At 37.1% G+C, this 22,195-nt stretch overlaps 1 protein-coding gene across 1 annotated transcript in view; it reads left to right on the top strand.

The window, feature by feature from the left end:
* Positions 1 to 22,195, top strand: part of sorcs3a (sortilin related VPS10 domain containing receptor 3a) — a 296,209-nt gene that overhangs the window by 198,617 nt on the left and 75,397 nt on the right. The gene's annotated exons all lie outside the window — the stretch shown is intronic.

The following is a 22,195-nucleotide window of genomic DNA, read 5'->3' as shown; positions in this document are numbered from 1 at the left end:
CAGCTTCAAGATGCTTCCTGTATGAAGAAATTAATCAGTCACAGTGTTCAGATGTGATTTTTGGCCCATTCTTCTAAACATACCGTCTTTAAATCTTCTTCAATTGGATTCAAGTCAGGTGATTGACTGGGCCATTCTATTACCTTGATTTTTTTTCTCTGAATCCAACTGAGTGTTTCCTTTGCTGTATGCTTTGGATCGTTGTCCTGCTGAAAGGTCCACCCACATCTCCTCATCATCCTGGTGGATGGCAGCAGATTCTTCTCAAGAATCTTCCAGGAAAGGGCCCCATTCATCGTTCTTTCAATTATATGAAGTCTGCCAGTACCATGCGATGAAAAACAGCCCCACACCATGATGCTTCCACCTCCAAACTTCACTGTTGGTATAGTGTTTTTAGGGTGATGTGCAGTGCCATTTCTTCTCCAAACATTGTGTGTAGTATGACACCCAAAAAGTTAAATTCTGCTCTCATCTGACCAGACTACACTCTCCCAGTATTTCATAGGATTGTCCAAATGAATTGTAGCAAACTTCGAAGCGAGCTTCAACATGCCTTTTCTTTAGTAATGGAGTCTTGTGGGTGAGCGTGAGCAGTGGAGTGCATTGCCTATTATTTTCTCTTTGACGATGGCACCTGCTGCCTCCAAGTGTTTCTGGAGCTCTTTCTGAGTGGTCCTTGGCTCTTGGGCTACACTTGACTATTCTTCTACACTGGCTACACTGACTATTCTTCTGACTCGCCGGTCAGAAATCTTGCGAGAAGCTCCTGTGCGTGGCCGGTTGATGACGGAGTGATGTTGCTTCCACTTTCAGATAATGGCCACTATGAAATACTGTTTTGCTTTTGTTTTGAGTTTTTTGCTTTTCAAAATTTCTGACCCCACTTCTGCAGTGTTTATTCTGTGGAAGCTCACTTGGAGATGACTTGTGAGGGCTGAACTTTTGAAATTTTTACTCTCTTCCTTCTAGACTTTGTTTTGTGATTTTTTTCCCCACTCACCTCGCCTCACTAAGCACATCCTGTAGTAAGCTGGTCGCAGCCTGGATGTTTTGTAAGCACATGTGTGTATGTGTGCCTGGAGTTACCTTTACTGTTAAGTCCAGTTCATTTATGAGTGTATTTCTCACTTCAGTGCTCTTGCAGATGGTTTATGTCTGGAGCCATGCTTCAATCATGACCCCCATGTCAGCTCTCTCTCTCTCTCTCTCTCTCTCTCTCTCTCTCTCTCTCTCTCTCTCTCTTTCTTTCTCTCTCTCTCGGTATATTTAATAAGACTAATACTTCAACAAAAACTCATTTACATGCTGTCTATGATCAACATATTACTAGTGAGCTGGGGTATTCCATTAAAATGTGTAAAGGTCTAGCTACATCAATTTGTTTGATTACAAACATCTGGAAAAGCAGCAAAAATAACTGAATGGTGACAAAGCAGTTAAATGATAATGCTGAACCAATGATGACCAGTTAATGGCTATAAATAACACAATTCAAAATGGTTATGCTTTGTTGGGCACAACAATAAATCCTAGGCCCCTGAGCAAGAACCTAGTCAGGGTCTCTCTTCACACTCTGCTACACATGAACCAGTGGCGGGAGCCCTGACCACCCTGCAACCCAACACATGCAAAAACAAATGCGCATACATTATTATATTATGCATCCATTATGAATATTTGGATAATCGTGATGCTATGGAGAAGGCAGTTTTACCTTTGGCGACTGGCTTTTGTCTTGTTTTTCACTCTTGCAGGTCATATATCCACAATAACGTCAAAGCTATGCCTTCAGCTAGATAATGTATATAAGTACATGTTATTGGCAAAAACAGAGGATCTGTTACAGAAACTGAGCTGGTTCCTGTATGGAAAACTGGAGTTGCTGAACTATTTTTCCATATATTGATCGGTTCTGCTACATGCTTGGCCCAATCTGCTGAACTACTTTGCTGGGTCTGCATCCAGACTACAGTCGGTCAGTTGACAGACTCTGCTCTATAGTTTTATTTTTATTTTTCAATTAATTTTCATTCTATATACATATACTGTATATGAATAATATGAAAATGTGTTTTTTATATAATAATTATATTTTTAAAATCTGTGGCAAAAATTGCGCGATGACAAGATAGATGCTTTAGTATTACAACAGTTCTATGTTATCTAAATTCTTTTGTATAATTAAGCCTCTAAAACACCTAAATTAAATTAAATTAAATTTTATTTGTGTTATTCAATTTATTCGTATTATACTATTATTTGTATAGTCACAAAACAGTTTTACAGAAATATGTACATTTTCAATCAAAATATTAAATTGATTAATTTGTTCCTAATGAGCAAACCAGAGGCGATGGTGGCAAGGAAACCCCCTGAGATGATATGAAGAAGAAACCTTGAGAGGAACCAGACTCAAAAGGGTGACAACGGATAGTGTAATTATAAATAAATCCCTTCTATAACTGTGTGCTACATGATAAAACATAAGTGCAGCTGTGTAATCAGGAGATTCACCACAGTCAAAACATGAAGTCTATCCTGATGAAATTATGCACTGTCCACTGATGAAGACCCAGGTACATAAGGACACTGCACCAAAAATGCCCACATTAGTTGCAGTCCAATGCCATCTCCATGGCTTCCAAGTGTCCCTAGGCTGTCCATATGGGGCCATCCTCAGCAACAGTGACTGGCCTCCAATCAATGAGAACTCCAGAAGAAGGGCAGGATGGTCCAGGCCGGCCTGGAGAGCAGCATGGTTTAGGCCCACTGCTGTCCCAGGATCAACACGTGTAGAGTGTTGGTATCATCTTCACATCATCAAGCCTTCGTATCATCAAGTCTTCGCCGGCATTGGCATCATCTGGAATCTTCATAGAGGCTGGTTCTGAGCTGGAGCTGGCACATTCAGTGATTACCTTGGGATGGACATTCCGAGGTAGGAACAGGAAACAAGTGGAGGAGGATTAACGTGGCTGCTGTTCATTGAATTTCAGGCAGAGAAAACCATGCACAATTTTTATTGTTTTATCAGAGATGACTGAATAACAAGATTATGAGATGTGTTGTGTGAATGCTAGGTTAAAGAAATGTGTTTTTAATCTAGATTTAAACTGAGGGAGTGTGTCTGAACCCCGAACATTATCAGGAAGGCTATTCCAGAGTTTAGGAGCTAAATGTGAAAATGCTCTACCTCCTTTCGTAGACTTTGATATCCTCAGTATTATCAAAATACGGAGTTTTGTGGCCTTAAAGAGCATGAAGGATTGTAACGTGATAGAAGATTGGTTAAATATAATGGCTTGGCCATTTAGGGTTTTATAGGTGAGTAGCGGTATTTTATAATTGATACGGAACTGAACAAGTAACTAATGTAAAGATGATAAAATTGGGGTAATGTGTTCATATTTTCATGATTTGGTAAGAATTCTAGCAGCTGCATTTTGGAATAACTGTAGCTTATTTTTTGAGGATGCAGGACAGCCACCTAGCAGTGCGTTACAATAATCTAGTCTTGAGGTCATGAACGCATTAACTTGTTTTTCTGCATCAGAGGCAATTAAGATGTTATGTAGCTTGGCAATATTTCTAAGGTGGAAGAAGGCTGTTTTTGTTACCTGGGAAATATGATTTTCAAATGACAGGTCACTGTCTAATATAACACGCAGGTCTTTAACTGTAGTGTATGAAGTAACCGTACATCATTCTAAATATAGATTTTATTCTAAGAGCTTTTGTGCACAGAGTTTTGGTCCAGTTAGCAATATCTGTTTTTTCTCTGTTTTTAGTAAAAGAAAATTTACTGGTCTTTAATGTCTTTAACACATTTTGTTAACATGGAAAATGTAGAAATTTCACCTGATCTTGTAGAAATATATAGCTGAGTATCATCAGCATAACAGTGGAAATTAATCCCATGTCTTCTATTAATATTTCCAAGAGGCAGCACGTATAAAGAAAACAGCAGGGGGCCTAACACCGATCCTTGCATCACACAATACTTTACTGCCGTTACGTTAGAAAGTTCATAATTTAAACAAACAAACTGGTAGTGGTCAGGCAGGTAGGATATAAAGAATTTTAATGCCTGTCCCTGAATACGAATGTAGTTTTCAATCCATCTAAGAGTATGTCATGATCTATGGTGTGGAACGCAGCACTAAGATCAAGTAGATCAAGCAGTGAAATACAGCCTTGGTTAGATGCTAGAAGTAAGTCATTTGTAATTTTGACAAGTGCAGTCTCTGTGCTCTGATGGGGCCTGAAACCTGATTGAAATTCTTCATAGATACCATTATTCTGCAAAAAGGAGCATAATTGAGCAGACACAACATTTTCTAATATTTTAGACATAAATGGAAGGTTTGAGATTGGTCTGTAATTTTCTAGTTTACTAGGATCTAGTTGTGGTTTCTTAATGAGAGGATTAATAACCGAAAGCTTTAATATTCTCAGGACGTGACCTAGAGATAATGAGGACTTAATAATATTGAGAAGAGGCTCTCCTACTACAGGAAGCAACACTTTCATTAAATTAGTGGGATCTAAAATACATGTGGTTGATTTTGATGTGTTGATAAGTTTTCTAAACGCTTCCTGTGCAATAGTGGTAAAGGACTGTGCAGTTGTACATGGGAGATGATATTGGAGGCTAAAACCTGTGATGCTGCTGTTAGCTGTTGCTGTTGAACTCCTGAGACCATGAGTATGACTGTTGTACCACAATGCAGAATGTTTCTCTCTAACCTTTTTTAATTTGATAGGGGCAACATCTAGAGTGCTAGAGAGCATAGTGCCCATATTGCTAGTCGGCCTATCAAGTTCAGTCGTATTTCTAGATACACAGCACAGTTGGGACAGACCAGGCAGCTTACTGATGAATCTGTCCGTGGTGGTTGGAATAATATTTCTACCTATTAGTTCTTAATGGCTAATCTCAGCTACAGGCAGTGTGCATGAAATGAGGTAGTGATCTGTGATATCATCACTTTGGAGTAGAATATTTATATTGTTAACCTCAGTTCCATGATATATAATTAAGTCTAGTGTATGATTGAAGCGATGAGTGGGAAGCGATGATTAGCTTAAAAAATCTATACAAGCAGTGGTACTTTACTCTGACATTATCGGAGCTTAACTAAACCAGCACAGCTCCAGGTTTGAAATGACTCAAAACAAGGTTCCATGGGGAGATAATGTATGGAAAGAACACTGATTCACTGCTGGTGCCATTTTCAGCTGCACAATTACAACTATGTATCACATTCATTTAAATATAAGGATATGGAATGGATTATGAGGCAGAATGGGCCTTATGTACTTTTGAGTTGTTTGGGGGGGATACAGATTTGTTGTGCAAGATGTTATGAATTTGTGTGAGACCATGTTGGCCATTTCACAACATTCAAATAATTATCAATAAGATTTCTAAAGACTGCTAGTGCATCTCCATGTGATACTTATAATTATCTGACTATAAAATAAGTGGAGTCAGAGAGACTTGAGGTTTCCTGATAAGTGTGTCTGAGAAATTTGTTAAACCATCTTAAACAACAATCTCATATTTTTTTATAAGGTTTCTTTGCTGACACTGGCTGCATTTTGCTCCTTAAATAGCAACAGCGTTGAGTTATTTTAGCATAGACTTAGAAAGTACACATCATAATTTGACTATATATATCATATTTAAAAAATCTTTATTTCATAATTTACTGTCAGTCTATAAATTGGTAACAGATTTGTATTTCCAGTATGACCTCACCACTCAATATCACAATATCATTGAAAATAAAGAAACAGAAGGTCTTACCATGAACTTCAGGAAGTTTTGGTGGTGCAGCTTCCTGTTAAACATGTAACATCTGGAACATTCCAAATATCTCATAAAATGATAAATGGTAAATGGCGCACTTATAATGGCGCTTTTATCCAAAGCGCTTTACACTGTGTCTCATTCACCCATTCACACACACACCCCAATGGTAGCAGAGCTGCCATGCAAGGCACTAACTTGCCATCGGGAGCAACTTGGGGTTCAGTGCCTTGCCCAAGGACACTTCGGCACGTGGAGTCATGTGGGCCGGGAATCAAACTGCCAACCCTATGATTAGTGGACAACCCGCTCTACCACCTGATCCACAGCCGCCCACTCATAGGGGTGAATGTGTTCAGAAACCATGTTGAACACATCCATTTTTTCCATCAACCTAAAATGGATGACTCATGGAAAAAGATGTTTCAATGTTCAGTGTTAAATAGACTCACTAAATCTTTTTTTTTATGATTATATTTCAAGGTACATTATCGTTAAAGTGGGCTGGGACAAGAAAATGTAGTTGAAGTAATGTTTTAAATTGTTTATTTAAAACATGCATATATACATATTCATACATACATATTTGTGAAAGTAATATCATTGAGATATAAATGGCACCCAGCTAATCAGTTGAAAGTATTTTTATAGATTCTATTTTCAGAGTAGGTGTCGACGTGGAGCATTATTTTCACAAGCAAAAACTTAGCCAGAAAGGAAACCCCCATCTATTGCTAAAGCTCTCATGTGGCTGCATGCAAGTCAACATGATTTACAGCACTGTCCATAAATGCATCAGGAATTTATGGCTAACTTAATTAGATGGCATAAAACTGAATTATGGTAATGGCCTGGGACAGTGGAACAATAGTGCTTGGTTACTCATTTCCATAATTCTATAACTCTCTCTCTCTCTCTCCCTCTCTTATGTTAACTACATCAGCACTGATGAGTATAGTTGTTTTTTTTTTGTTTTTTGTTTTTTAACTGCATGCCATTTCCCATTATTGTTTCCAGAGGTGGAATACAATCTTAGTTCGGACGACTTAAATAGCTCTCAATGATTCATTTATAATGAAGCATTAATTCATCACCTAAATCTAAATAAACTATAATACAGTTTAATTAATCGAATAAAGTGTAGTGCCCGTTATAGCATATTATCATAAGTGATGTCTTTCTATTATCTATTTAAACCAAATATGTTCTGCTGCATCAATAACATTAACGTAGCCGTCTCACAGATTAAGTGTCCACATCTTTCAGTAAACGTCAGTGCCGTGATGCTAATTGAATGCTAATGAATGTGTTAGAGCAAGCAACAGTCTGTAATCACTTCACTGTGTCTCGCCATTCGTCTGACTCTTTGTGAGCATGGTTTTATTCAAACAAAGGCTGCTAATAGTCACCATAAAGCAAGCTGTGAATGATTAACGATTACTATAAATTGGAGTTAAAAGTCGAGCTAATTCTACCTTGCATTGTTTTGAGAGATTTTGCAAACAGTGATTGGAGATGATCCTGCAGGATAGGTGAGGACTGTGGTGGTCGAGTTGTGTATATATTGAATCAACTGAAAAATTTGAGACAAAATTTTAGACAACGTTTCTGTGCATATTTTATATATATATATATATATATATATATATATATATATATATATATGTATGTATGTATGTATGTATATGTATATATATGTGTGTGTGTGTATATATATATATATATATATATATATATATATATATATATATATATATATATATATATATATATATATATATATATATATATATATACAGTGAGGGAAAAAAGTATTTGATCCCCTGCTGATTTTGTACGTTTGCCCAGTGACAAAGAAATGATCAGTCTATAATTTTAATGGTAGATTTATTTGAACAGTGAGAGACAGAATAACAACAAGAAAATCCAGAAAAACACATGTCAAAAATGTTATAAATTGATTTGCATTTTAATGAGGAAAATAAGTATTTGACCCCTCTGCAAAACATGACTTAGTACTTGGTGGAAAAACCCTTGTTGGCAATCACAGAGGTCAGACGTTTCTTGTAGTTGGCCACCAGGTTTGCACACATCTCAGGAGGGATTTTGTCCCACTCCTCTTTGCAGATCTTCTCCAAGTCATTAAGGTTTCGAGGCTGACGTTTGGCAACTCGAACCTTCAGCTCCCTCCACAGATTTTCTATGGGATTAAGGTCTGGAGACTGACTAGGCCACTCCAGGACCTCAATGTGCTTCTTCTTGAGCCATTCCTTTGTTGCCTTGGCCGTGTGTTTTGGGTCATTGTCATGCTGGAATACCCATCCACGAGCCATTTTCAATGCCCTGGCTGAGGGAAGGAGGTTCTCACCCAAGATTTGACGGTACATGGCCCCGTCCATCGTCCCTTTGATGCGGTGAAGTTGTCCTGTCCCCTTAGCAGAAAAACACCCCCAAAGCATAATGTTTCCACCTCCATGTTTGACGGTGGGGATGGTGTTCTTGGGGTCATAGGCAGCATTCCTCCTCCTCCAAACACGGCGAGTTGAGTTGATGCCAAAGAGCTCCATTTTGGTCTCATCTGACCACAACACTTAAACCCAGTTGTCCTCTGAACCATGCAGATGTTCATTGGCAAACTTCAGACGGGCATGTATATGTGCTTTCTTGAGCAGCAGACCTTGCGAGCGCTGCAGGATTTCAGTCCTTCACGGCGTAGTGTGTTACCAATTGTTTTCTTGGTGACTATGGTCCCAGCTGCCTTGAGATCATTGACAAGATCCTCCCGTGTAGTTCTGGGCTGTTTCCTCACTGTTCTCATGATCAATGCAACTCCACGAGGTGAGATCTTGCATGGAGCCCCAGGCCGAGGGAGATTGACAGTTCTATTGTGTTTCTTCCATTTGCGAATAATCGCACCAACTGTTGTCACCTTCTCACCAAGCTGCTTGGCAATGGTCTTGTAGCCCATTCCAGACTTGTGTAGGTCTACAATCTTGTCCTGACATCCTTGGAGAGCTCTTTGGTCTTGGCCATGGTGGAGAGTTTGGAATCTGATTGATTGATTGCTTCTGTGGACAGGTGGTTTTTATACAGGTAACATGCTGAGATTAGGAGCACTCCCTTTAACAGTGTGCTCCTAATCTCAGCTCGTTACCTGTATAAAAGACACCTGGGAGCCAGAAATCTTTCTGATTGAGAGGGGGTCAAATACTTATTTCCCTCATTAAAATGCAAATCAATTTATAACATTTTTGACATGCGTTTTTCTGGATTTTTTGTTGTTATTCTGTCTCTCACTGTTCAAATAAACCTACCATTAAAATTATAGACTGATCATTTCTCTGTCAGTGGGCAAACGTACAAAATCAGCAGGGGATCAAATACTTCTTTCCCTCACTGTATATATATGGTAAAACCACTCACAGGTGAAGTGAATAACATTGATTATCTTGTTACAATGGCACCTGTCAATGTATTAGACAGCAAGTCAACAGTCAGTTCTTGAAGTTGATGTGTTGGAAGCAGGAAATATTGGCAAATGTAAGGATTTAAGTGACTTTGACAAGGGTCACATTGTGATGGTTGTGACTGGGTCAGAGCATCTCCAAAATGGCAAGTTCTGTGGGGTGTTCCTGCTATGCAGTGGTTAGTACCTACCAAAAGTGTTCCAATGCAGGACAATCAGTGAAGTGGCATCAGTGTCATGAGTGCCCAAGGCTCATTGATGCATGTGGGGAGCGATGTAAAATATGTTTTCTTGGACATCACGTGAATGGCATTGCTTGTGCATTGCTTACCTGGAGAAGTGATTGCACAAGGATACACTATGGGAAGAAGCCTGCAGAGGCAGTGTGATGCGCTGGGTAATGTTCTGCTGGGAACCTTTGGATCCTGGCATTCATATGGATTTTACTTTGACACTACCACCTACCTAAACATTGTTGCAGACCAAGTACACCCTTTCATGTCAATGGAATTCCCTAATGGCAGTGGCCTCTTTCAGCAGGATAATGTGCCCTGCTGTACTGCAAAAATTGTTCAGGAATGTTCTGAGGAATGTGACAAGCGTCAAAGGTGTTCACTTCTGTGGTGTGGTCTACATCACATGTGGAATTATTTGTTCTCAGTGCTACATGCTGAGTAATGTGATTGGTTCAAATTGTCATGTTACTTCCTGTTTCAAGTTGCATGATGAAGTGCAAACAGTTGTTATTGTCAGCAGAGGAGATGGAAAGCCTTACTGATATACATATAAAACCAGATGTTCATATAACTGGAGCACTGTACTTTGGTGACCATCCAAAAACTGCTGTTTTTTTTGCTGATTAACTGTTGGTACCAAATGGAAAATAATAATAATAATAAAAAGCAATTGGAGGAATCAAGTGTCAACCATTTTGTAAACCTGTGTGCATAGATGTATGTATGGAATTGCACGATCGATCCACGGTTCAGAAGGAATTCATTTATGAGAACGCAAAACCACTAAACGAGCCAAGAACTGGTCCTGAGTGCAGCCCTAAGTGTTCAGGCCTAATCTTCACTAAATCTTCACTTTATCAGCATTGAGATTTAGGAAATTTGTGTTTATACATATTTTTATGTAATGAATATATGCTATAAGGGACACTGTGGCTTGAATGTAGTAGATTTCATGCAAATAAAGACTTAATCTGGATAACATGAGCATAACAGCAAAAAACAAGATTGTGATTTTTCATAATATTATAACCCAAGGATATTATGACAATAATGAAAAGGATCAGGTCAAGAACTGCTCCCTGTGGAACACCCTAAGCCATCATATCGGTGGCAGATTTGTATTTGCCGAAGGCAAGAAAATGATATCTGTTAGTGATATCAGATCTGATTAGCATGAACCATGCTAAAAGAGCCATTAGCCCAAGTGTTTGGCATTGAAAAAAAAAGCTTCATCTATGTATTTTACTTTACTTTTTAATATCAGTGGATTGGCAGCTTGACACATGAATGATGTGTTCTGCAAAAAGGCATGAAGGTTTGGCTCTGCATTCCACTGTCTCGCATCACTCTGTCCCTCCTGTCTCGATCATTTGATCATTTTCTATGGAACGAAGTGAAGGCTTAAGCGTGCCATATTTGATTTCTTAAACTAAACCATGGTATTTTGAAGTGATCTTCTAAAGCCTTTTTTTGCACTTCTTCACAGTATTCTTCGATTTCTCTCATAATCAGTCATGCATCCATGAAATATTTGTGAAGAAAAAAAATATCATATTAAGGGCCTGTACAGAAGGTTAAGGCAATTATGTTGCTATATGGCTCAGCATTATTTTCTTCCTCTAAAAAAAAAAAACAAAACTCATAAGTCAACAGCCAATTAGTTAATTATCAAGCCCATACACAACAAAAACATGACTGTGAGATTCTGTTACCTCTCAGCACTCTAACTATTCTTATCCTACTTCAAGCTGAAGGACTTCTAAATACTTTCTTTTTCTTTCTGAGTGCACAGCTATGCAAACGTGCATTGTATACCATACATTTTCCATTATAAATCCATTACTAAAATCTGTCTTTGTCCCTCAACAGCCATTAGCAGGCCTTCCTTTCCCTCTCTGTTGGTAGTTGCCTAATGTTGGCAGTGGGTCCTTGCCTCCTACTGGTGATTTATTGATGTAAGTGGGGAAGCTATGAAGCTCACTTTGTGACAGCCCCAAAGCTTTTAAAATTGAGCACGTCATTGGGCTGATGAATTGCCTGCAGGTTGAGCTCGCCCAGTGCTCTGATACATCAACATAGTGCTTATAAGCGCCCCTGCGGTCCAAGAGCATCAACTGTGACAGAGGATAGATGAGCTCTGGACTCTCAGTCAGCTTGCTTCAAATCAAGATAGATTGCATTAAATGTGAGAGCCAAACAATTGATTAGGCAAAGGACATGTTAGTAATGGGTCCCATCATCTGATATTGTTCGATATTTTCCCAGTGAGGGGGGAAAAAGTTGTGTTCTGTTAAATTTGTCCAACTTGTCACTTTAGGTTCCAATAGTACTTAATAGCGCTGCATATATCAACATTATATATTCCCTGTATTTTATCTATTCTACCTCATTTCCCGTTGGCAAGAAGAGACTTGGCGCTTTTATTGCTTTAGAGTCGCAGTACTTTCAAATGGTAACTGGACCAATGTTAGCTGCTAATCTCTCCTCAAGTTTCACCCAACACCTGTTCGCTAGCCTGAGGGTGATAGATATACCTCCAGTGGAACTCACTATACCCGGAGAAGCCATTTATAATAATCTGTATCCAGTGATTAAATAGGCCAGAGCTGAGCTCAGTCTGTGCCTCCTCACTGCGTGACTAAAATTACAGCACAAGCAAAGCATACCGAAGGGAGACGGAGTAGCATCAATCAGCGTAATAGGAAAAGAAACAGGCCTCTGTCATTAATTGTGCCTGGGCATGCGGAAAGCCAATTAGGCCGCTGGAAATTAGGTTGTGTGTAACGCAACATGGATGGGTCATGCTAACTTTCATATGTCATGTACTTTAACATCATGACACATGGCACCATATTAGGCTAAGACAGAGCTATTGTACTTAATGGCAATAGATAATGTAAACTCATTACATTCCTTTAACTTGAATAAACTTTCTGACATTTATGCCACACAGGGTACAAATCCAGTCCCAGTATTTAGAAGCTATTTTTATACAGAATAAAACACGGTGGAGTGTGTGGTTGTGATGCAGTCTGACATGAAGCGGATAATATTCCAATAACAGCACAGTGTTTTATTCCTCTTATACTACAACAACTTACCAGTGATTGCATGGTTTATTAATTAAAGTATGAGAGAATGATTTTGTAGTTACAAGAAACTTCTGAGAAACAAACATTTTGTCGTTCCCCAGCCATCCTCTGCTTTTCTTTCTAACAAACCAGCCTTCTTTTCTTTCTTTTGAAGTTAGTAATGCAAAACATGTTATTATAGAAACAATGTATAACATATTAGAACATGCACATTAGGGGTGTTGTGCAATGACACTATCTGTTTCTGTGTTTTTAGTGCTGCTAATATTCATACTTGGACCTGTATTTGGCTTTAAACCCAATGTAGGTATGGCTTTAACTAGTAGGGTTTTTTTTAATTATTATTTATTTTATTTTATTTTATGTGAACCCTACCACTCTACCCCCAGAAATGCTGGAAAACATTGGAGGTACAAATAAAAATTATCAGCATGATGTGTGATTTCTAACTGACAGTTCTTCAACCTCAACTGCATCACTTGAGTTTATAGTTTATGAACTAGAGATTGTGGGTTCTTTATTTTTTTTTGTACCCACCTGTGATACGTTCTAACAAATTTAGTTTCCCAAAATATATATAAAAAATAGCAGTCTAATTTAACCCATCATGATCCTGATCAGGCCCTGAAGGTAAAAACCTGCTCTTGACTTTTTATTGTTGCCTCCCGCAACAATATCTCAATAACGATAATGATCTCAATGCACATCCCTAGTCTCAAAAAGCTCTCTTAAAAATATAAATAAAGCATAATTAAAAAAATAAATAAATAAATAAAATAATAATAATAATAATAATAACAAAAACACATGTCGACAGACAATATACAGTGCCCTCCACTAATATTGGCACCCTTGGTAAATATGAGGCTGTGATAAATTGTCTTTATTGTTTAACCTTTTGTCTTTTGCTCAAAAAATTTACAAAACTACTCTGCTCTCAGGTATATCAAACGATTGCAAACACAACACAGGTTTATATAAAAAAAAACTTATTAAATATACAGTGGGTGTACAACAATTACTGACACCCTTTTAGACAATACTTTGTGCTACCTCCCTTTGCCAAGATAACAGCTCTGAGTCTTTTCCTATAATACCTTATGAGGTTGGAGAATATATGGCAAGGAATCTGAGACCATTCCTCCATACAGAATCTCTCCAGATCCTTCAAATTTCGAGGTCCATGCTGGTGAACTCTCCTTCAGGTCACCCCACAGGTTTTCTATGGGTTTCAATACATGCGACTGGGATGGCCATGGCAGGACCTTGATTTTGTGGTCAGTAAACCATTTTTGTGTTGATTTTGATGTATGTTTTGGATCACTGTCCTGCATGAAGATCCAACAACGGCCCATTTTAAACTTTCTGGCAGAGGCAGTAAGGTTTTCATTTAATATCTCTTGATATTTGAGTCCATGATGCCATGTATGCTAACAAAATGTCCAGGTTCTCTGGCAGAAAAATAGCCCCAAAACATTAAAGAGCCACCACCATATTTAACCATGGGCATGAGGTACTTTTCCATATGGCTACCTCTCTGTGTGCGCCAAAACCACCGGCTACAAGAGCACGTTTCAAAAATAAAATTGTAGCAATATGAGATTGAGGTCATAATTTATTGAGAATAAAGTCATAGCATTATGAAAACAAAGTATAATTTTGAGAATAACACATACAAAAATGGCATGATTATCACAATGATAGAAAGCCGAGCCAGCAGCTTAATCAATGCAAGAAATAGATGTCGAGGATTTAGTTGGATATGACTTCAGGATTGTATGGAAGCCCTAAGCGTCCGTGCATTTTTTTATTTTTTCTTCCTTGTTTTCTCGTGATCTTGACATAACAAAAGTTGTTTTCTCGTGAGCTCGACGTAATTTTCCTGTGTACTCGACAGCCATCATCCCAAAGTCAATGGGTTATTTGAATGGGTTTTCGGTTAAGTGTCTGAAATGAGGTCTGTGGTTAACACAATCTTAAGATACGTTCGCATTTTATACTGCGACATAAAATACATCAATAATACCCCACTCGTGATTTTTTTTAAAGCTTTTATGTGTCTTGAAAAAGATGGTTGCTAACAAGTGGCTAAATAGGACTACAGAGGTTGTCGGAGACATTATACGTCATCATGCTGAACAGGAAAACTCATCAACTATAGCCTTGTTGTGTTTATACTCGCACTCTTGCAAACTATCCAATTTGTAGATTTATCAGTTTATAGTATTTTGCAATTGTAGTGTTTTTTAAAATAAAGATTGAAAGAGTTGTCGGAAGCTTAGTGGTGGTGAAGCTGAAGTTACGCAACCATGGTGCAGTTTATTTATAGCCTATCATTAGCTTTTCACTTCTGGCGATTGTATTTAGGCTTCAAAATCCATAAAAGTTATGTTCATTTGTGAAGATTATCTTGATGAACAAAACATGTAAGAATCATAAACTTTTGTTTGTCACAGAGCTTATTTTCTGCAATAATCCAAAATTCAATGGAAAAATCCTATTGGCTTTTTGTTGAGGTAACCAGTGATGCTAACTTCTGGGGTGGCCTACAAAAATACGTTATCCTTGCAGGACTGACGACTTCTACATTAGTGTGCGAAACTTGAGAAGGGGACACCCCTCCCATTCATAAAGCGTGAGATTTTCTCAGGATAAAATTATGTCTCGGGATAAAATGAAGCCGTGATCACAAGAAAACAACAAAGAAAACAACTTAATAATGCATGTCTGTTTAGGGCTTCCATAGGATTGGGCTCAGCAAAGAAATTCTTTGTGTTTTTGAAGAGGCTTAAACTGCTACTTTTTTACTTATTGATGCGTGGATCTCCCCTTCCCCCAACTATTATCACCTCTCAAGGATAAATGACTCCCCACCCCCTCCTGTGTGATATCAAACTGAAGAATAAAACCACAGCAGTCTCGGTGATTTTAACACATAAAAAGCCATAGAATGAAAGTATTAGTAGTGCTTACAAAAATACATTCAAGCATTATTTTGTACTGCATGTTTAAATTGCAACGTATTCTTGTCTATATTTAATACAACATAACGAAACATCACTTTTTTGTAGACAAAAATATAATTGTGCCAGCATATTAATTTCTGTCATTACAAAACTAAAGTTTTAATTAAAATAAACAAATAAATGGATGATGTGTACTGAATAATAAAAAGCAGCCCATATTTCTGCATAGTTTTTAATTGACTATGTCATTTGCAATGCTTCATGGGATTGTAGTTCATTTCCACATTGAGGACATTAAGTACACAGACATTTAGGCATATCTAGCCTAGGGCTTTAGCCCCCCTGTTTTTCCGATTGTTGAAAAAAGTCATAGCATTATGAGAATAAATTCATAATATTTTGAAAATAAAGTCATAGCATTATGAGAATAAAGTAGCATTTTGAGAATAACATATATTCCTTTTTCCTGACCTTTGTCTAATTGATGGGTTTTATCTCTTCTTGCTCTTAATTGGTTTAATATGCAATTTATGACTCTAGTCATACAATGTACATGAAGTATACATTGTACTGCATATACATAGCACACAGTATATAATATATACTTGTATATTCACACACGACTTACTCTGTTCTATTCTGTTCTATTCAGCAGTCCACAGTTCAAAAGAAAATGTCACTCAAACCACACTGTTGCAAAGAGACTGCAATTGAACTAAACTAACAAATATGTCACTGTTTTATAAGGAGACATTTTATAAGGAGGCCTTATATCAGTGCAATAACATGTTATATCAACAGTAAAAGAAACCATTATGTAACATCCAACACTGCACACATATGCAATCCATGCAAATCCGAATTCAACATTAACAATTCACCATCTTATTCTAATTTGAAGGACTCAGATAACACATCTGTAATAAAAATAAAAGACATTACAAAAGATTTGTACAAAATAAGTGCACCTTTGTGCGGGACTGCAGGTAGGCTAATATTGCCATCAAATCATGCTAATTATTCATCTATGGAAATGGGCAGCGTCTAAAAATATGTAGCAAAATATTCATCATTATGCAACACGAATACCACGTGCCAAAAGAACTTACACTTTTCGACTTAGTAAAAAAGGAATGAATGTTTTTTTGCCGCTTTGAGCTCATCGCGACCTGTGAGCGTTCAGCATGGGTGTGAGCATGGGCGTGACACATGATGTGAGTGACCAATTGTCATAGCAACGTCAGGTCCTGTAAAGACTTATAGACACGTATACATATAGAAATCAAAGATACACAAATTTGCCATGGCCAGTGAAAAAGTGTGGGGGATGAATTCACGTTTTATTAAAAATTTGGGGGACACGTCCCCCGCGAATGCTACGCCCCTGGACAAAGAGGATTTACCACTATTATCATCTCTCAGGGACAAAGGACTCCCCACCCCACTTGCGCCTGTGTGACATCAAAGTAAAGACAATTTTTTTTTTTTTTGGCCAGCCACAGCAGACCAGGCCACTTTAAAGCATCAAAGCAATATAGGAGGAAAGAATTAATAGTGCTTGCAAAAAAATACATTTGACAATTATTTTTTAATTACATTTTTAAATTGCTATGTGGGATTAGATTCTTAAACAAAAGCACAGCAAAGCGTTCTGGCATTGGACCCGTCTGGTCCTGCTGAATCTAGGTATATATTTTTTTTTCTCTTTCTCCAGGGACACATATAAACACATATCAGGTACAATCGTTCCCGGGAGGAGAGACTGGCGAACATTATGTTGTGAATTTGAATAAGTGTTTGGGGTTTCTGGCAGTATCAGACAGAATGACATTACTGAAGAGTAATGGGGTGAAGAGTTGGGCAAAGGAGAAACTGTTGATGTAGATCTTTGAACTGGTGGTTCGCAATAAGTGTTGAATGACGAAATTTCAGCAAGTGAATCCATTAATCGTCCACTAAATTCGCATGTAAATCCAAAGCTACTCATAAGCTCTTTACTCTACAGTAAGTGAACATATGCATTTCACTCTCTGTATTGTGTATATAGTGAAACAAACTGCATTCCTTTTCTAAAAAATGGTTTTAAAAAGTTAGTGATACTTTCACTAACTTTTCAAAAAACTTTCTTTTTCTTGGTCACAGTTGTAACTGGTGGGACAGTGAATATAGGTCTACTAATAAGTGCTTCCAATATTAGTTCACTATTCTGAAGATGAAAAAAGTCAAAGTGCATTTGGAATAGGCAGTGATTTCTATCATTGTAAAATAATGTTACAAAGCATTCTTTTATTATATTTCTTAATATTTTTTTAAATTCATTATTTCATTTGCAATGCTTCATGGGATTGTAGTTCATTCCTACATTAAAGATTAAGTACACCGATTTCCATTTGTGGTATTTCATACAGTAGCTTTGCTGGCATTAATATTATTCTAAAATGTGGGGGAAAAAATTATTTAGAATAGGCAAGTGTTTCAAAACTTTTGACAGGTAGTGTACTTAAAAACTTTTTATCATCACCATGGAAAATTATTGAGTGCCAAGTTCGAATCTTGTGACAATGGGAAGTTTTATATAGGCTTTTTTTTTTTTTTGGCTGAATTAGCGTAATCAGACCAGTTATTTTTCATCATTATAATGATGCCAACATCATGTAGAGGGACAGTTTACATGTAATAATGCATCAAATTTCGTATGTGTGCAGGCTTTTCTTAATAGGTTATTTCATAGCTTTGTTTAGCTATTATTTGATGATAAAGAATGAACAAGTATTTAAAAACTTTTGACTGGTAGTTTACTTTTAAAAAAAAACAACTTTTTACTTTATCTTCATTAAATAAGCTTTTTTCTTTTGACTAATGCAAAAAATATTTGTAACATAAACTGTGGAATTAGCAGAAATAAATGACATTTTAGGCTTCCAATAAAAACAGATGATGGTGTTTATGATCATTAATTACAGCCGCATAAGAGAGGGAGCACTACTTACATGAGATTCAGTTTGGCACTGGTTGGAGCACTTGAATCCATGCACCACCTGGTGGATATTCTAGGAAGTGTAACAATTGTATTTAATTCTAAGAAACTGGTCTGACGAGCCGTGTGCCATTCTATGTGATAGGCTTCCTGATCCTGCATGAAAAACAGACGCATTTTTTAAGGCCACATCTATAGTCACTTCCCATTTTGTGAAGTTCAACAACCTTTTGCCGCACATCACAGCTATATTCCTTGGTCTTACCCATTGTTATGAATGACTAATGGAATGTGGCCTATATGTTACCTCATTTATACCCCTGTGAAACAGGAAGTCATGATTGAACAATTTCCTGCTCCTAGTCACCCAGTTGTACTAAAAATAATGTAAAATATAAATGGGAATATACTTCAAATATGTTTTTCACATATGAATTCATAGGGGTGCCAATAATTTTTGCACACCTATATTTTACAAAGATTTTTTTTTATATAAACCTGTGTTTTGTTTGCAATTGTTTGATATCCATGATGAGAGCAGATTATTGTTGTGAATTCTTTTTAACAAAAGATCAAAAGATTAAACAATAAAGACAATTTTTCAAAGTCTTCTTTGCTCATATTTACCAAGGGTGCCAATATTAGTGGAGCGCACTGTATATTATCAAACACCCAATCCAAGGATTCAGTTTGAATGATCAAATTGAACCCTTGTCCATTTTTGATTCTACCTGTTTTTACGCTATCTAACTTACTTCCCAAGTGCTGCTACACGAAGACACACACTTCAGAACTGTATTAAGTGCTGCTACATTGTTCTCAGTTTAATAGTTTGCTTTGTAATTATACCATGGCTGCATGTTGTTAAAGACTTTGATTAAGCCTCTCCATTACTATATTTACATAAGACATTTCAACATGTCTCATCTGTGTCCTCTAGCAAGCACAAATAATTTGTTGATCTAATTAGAGACTGTGTAGAAAGAGAGCCCATGGTGCTGGCATTCTGATTTAACTCTCTGGAAAGAGCAGAAGTAGTCAAGTGACTACTTCTTAGAGAATGGAGTGAGGCAGAAATCATGGCGGTAAATCATGGTTGTCCTAGACAGAATCCAGAGCGGATGCCCGTCTCATCCATTAGGAACCCCTCAGAGAGCATCTCTCCAGAGACTCGTCCATTTGAGTGTGTTCTTGTAGCTTAGCATGTCCATTTCAGATCCATTCAAACTGAGAATTGATGTCTCCATATACAGGGCTCGAGGTCTTGATTTACAAATATAAGAAAATAGGACTCGTTTCTCACTGTGGATTTATGGATCATACTTTCTATCCTCAGCTTATAACATGTTTATGAATGATTATACCACAGCACTGTTCAGACAAGGCAGACAGTAGTTCGGCTACAAAGCAAATCACAGGATTAGCCTATACTAATGTGCTAATTTCTATAGTAACAACTTACACAGGGACTTGTATGGCAGATCTTTCATATAAACAATTACATTATCTTTCAGGGTTTTTGGAAGGTGTCACCAGTGTAATTGCTGTAACAGTGTTTTCTGTTTCTGCAAAGTCTTCAAGACTTTGCAATTTCTCTTGTAATGTAACAAGTTGCATTTTTGTCATCAACTTCAAGAGATAAATAGAAATCAAACAGAAATAGGAAATACAACAGAGGCTGATGATGGAGCAACTGTTTACAGCTGCTGCATCATAAGGAGCTAATTTTCTCAGAGGTCTTCCACAACGTCAAACATAATCTTAAATGGATCAAATGTATGGCTTGTCACTTTTTAGTAAATAAGACATTGTTAGCATTGTGAAATTGCTGTGTGGTGTGTAAAATCTATTGTGTGTGGATGCAGAGGAAGACTTGGGTGGCAGGCAAAATTTCAGAATTTCGGTAGAGCACCAGGCTCACTTTTATTTTCCAGGAGCTTCTTCCAGCGCACTTAAAAATATTAAAAATAAATAAATATAAATAAAAATAAAAAAGCAAAAACAAAAGGGGTCATCACTAGCTCGCGGCTTTTGCCTCGTTCATGGTCAAGATCATGCTTGTTCATAGCCAGCTCTGCTGGCTATACCACTCTGTCTCCCTTTCTCAGGCTCACTGCAATCACTGAAAACACAAAGAAATACACATAATTAGGCTGGTAGTAAAATGACACATTTGAGAAACATATTAGACACAGGTGAGAATCATCACACATTACCTGCCAGTTCAACCTGCCTCCTCTCAGTCCACAGCTGATGCTTGATCACGCCCCACTGCTACTGATCTGTGGTGTAAGGGAAATAAAATACTCCAGGATGTGCTGCTATAAGAAAATAATGGACTTCAGGGTGATAACAAAAACTCTGTCTGCATCATAGATAAATAGATATCGATACATAGATGCATAAATAATAATACAATTAATGATGTTTTATCCTCACCTTATAAACGGTATACCATTACTAGATTCTGCACAAATAATTCATTCATGCTTAAAAGCTAGTTACAAACCATTTGTAAATCAGTAGTATATTTTTAGCTCATATACAAACTGCTTTATAACTAAATCCTGTTTAATAAGAATATGTAACAGTAATTTGCTTTACATAACCTTTATTACAGTATTAATAATTGACTTTAGTAGGATCCTTAGGGCTTGATCTAAAGCAGACACTATTTATGCCTTATTCATATTATTAAATGGCTTATAAAGGTTAGAAAATGTAATCATTTATTATGAGAGCTTTCAATCACCATTTTCATAAAAAACCAAAGTAAACTAAAAATGGAAAAGGTAAAAAAATTATGTGTTATTTTTAAAATGTTTAAAAATGTAAGAAAATGCAAAAATGTAATGTTGAACACAATGGAGAAGTAAAACATGTTTTTTAAAAATTGTTTGTTAAAACTTTCTAAGTATGTTTTTCAGTAAATAATATTTCACAAGTCACATGAGAAGTGTAAACACAAACTTTGTTACAGCATTGACCTTTGATTTGAGATTTATACATTTACAGTTTTAGCATAGCATTCATATGCGGTTATGCTGCTTTCAAATAAAAGCCATAACTTGTCATTTCTGACACCCCTTCAACTCGGAATTCACACTCTGGAACTCAGGTTGGTCGCCTCAACTCCAAGTTCTGCAAGTGACATCAAATCAACATGACTGCTCACAGCATCAGAAGTAAACACGGTAGCACCGCTTACCTTTAAATGTTATGTTATACCGTAGATGCAAGTATTTACTTTAGATAAAAAAAAAAAAACATAGACATATTAGCTTGTTATATCTATAACAATGACTATACAGTTCACTGTTTTGAGGAGGTAAATAACATTCCTCACAGTTAGCTCTCTAGCTTGTTGTGTCTGTGGATTTTTCATTCTTTATAGCTTGAACGCTTGAAGGTTTAAAATTACATAATTCCGAGCTCTGATTTCCTATTGGAGCACCCGAGGTAAGTCGAATGCAGCGTTATTTTGAAATGCCATGGAGAAGCAATGTTACAGGAAGCTGGCTTTATTATAATCCAAGCAGCAAAGCATTAATTTTACTGTGCATCATCTTATAGCTATTTTTGAAATGTCAGCTGTCTCATCTGGCTAAAATATCTATCTGTCTATTAATTAGAATAGCCTGGC

The sequence above is a fragment of the Ictalurus punctatus genome, chromosome 26, assembly GCF_001660625.3.
Source record: "Ictalurus punctatus breed USDA103 chromosome 26, Coco_2.0, whole genome shotgun sequence".
In the NCBI taxonomy this organism is placed as follows: domain Eukaryota; kingdom Metazoa; phylum Chordata; class Actinopteri; order Siluriformes; family Ictaluridae; genus Ictalurus; species Ictalurus punctatus.
The sequence above is the reverse complement of the archived record's forward strand: the minus strand, read 5'-3'. Positions and strand labels throughout refer to the sequence as shown.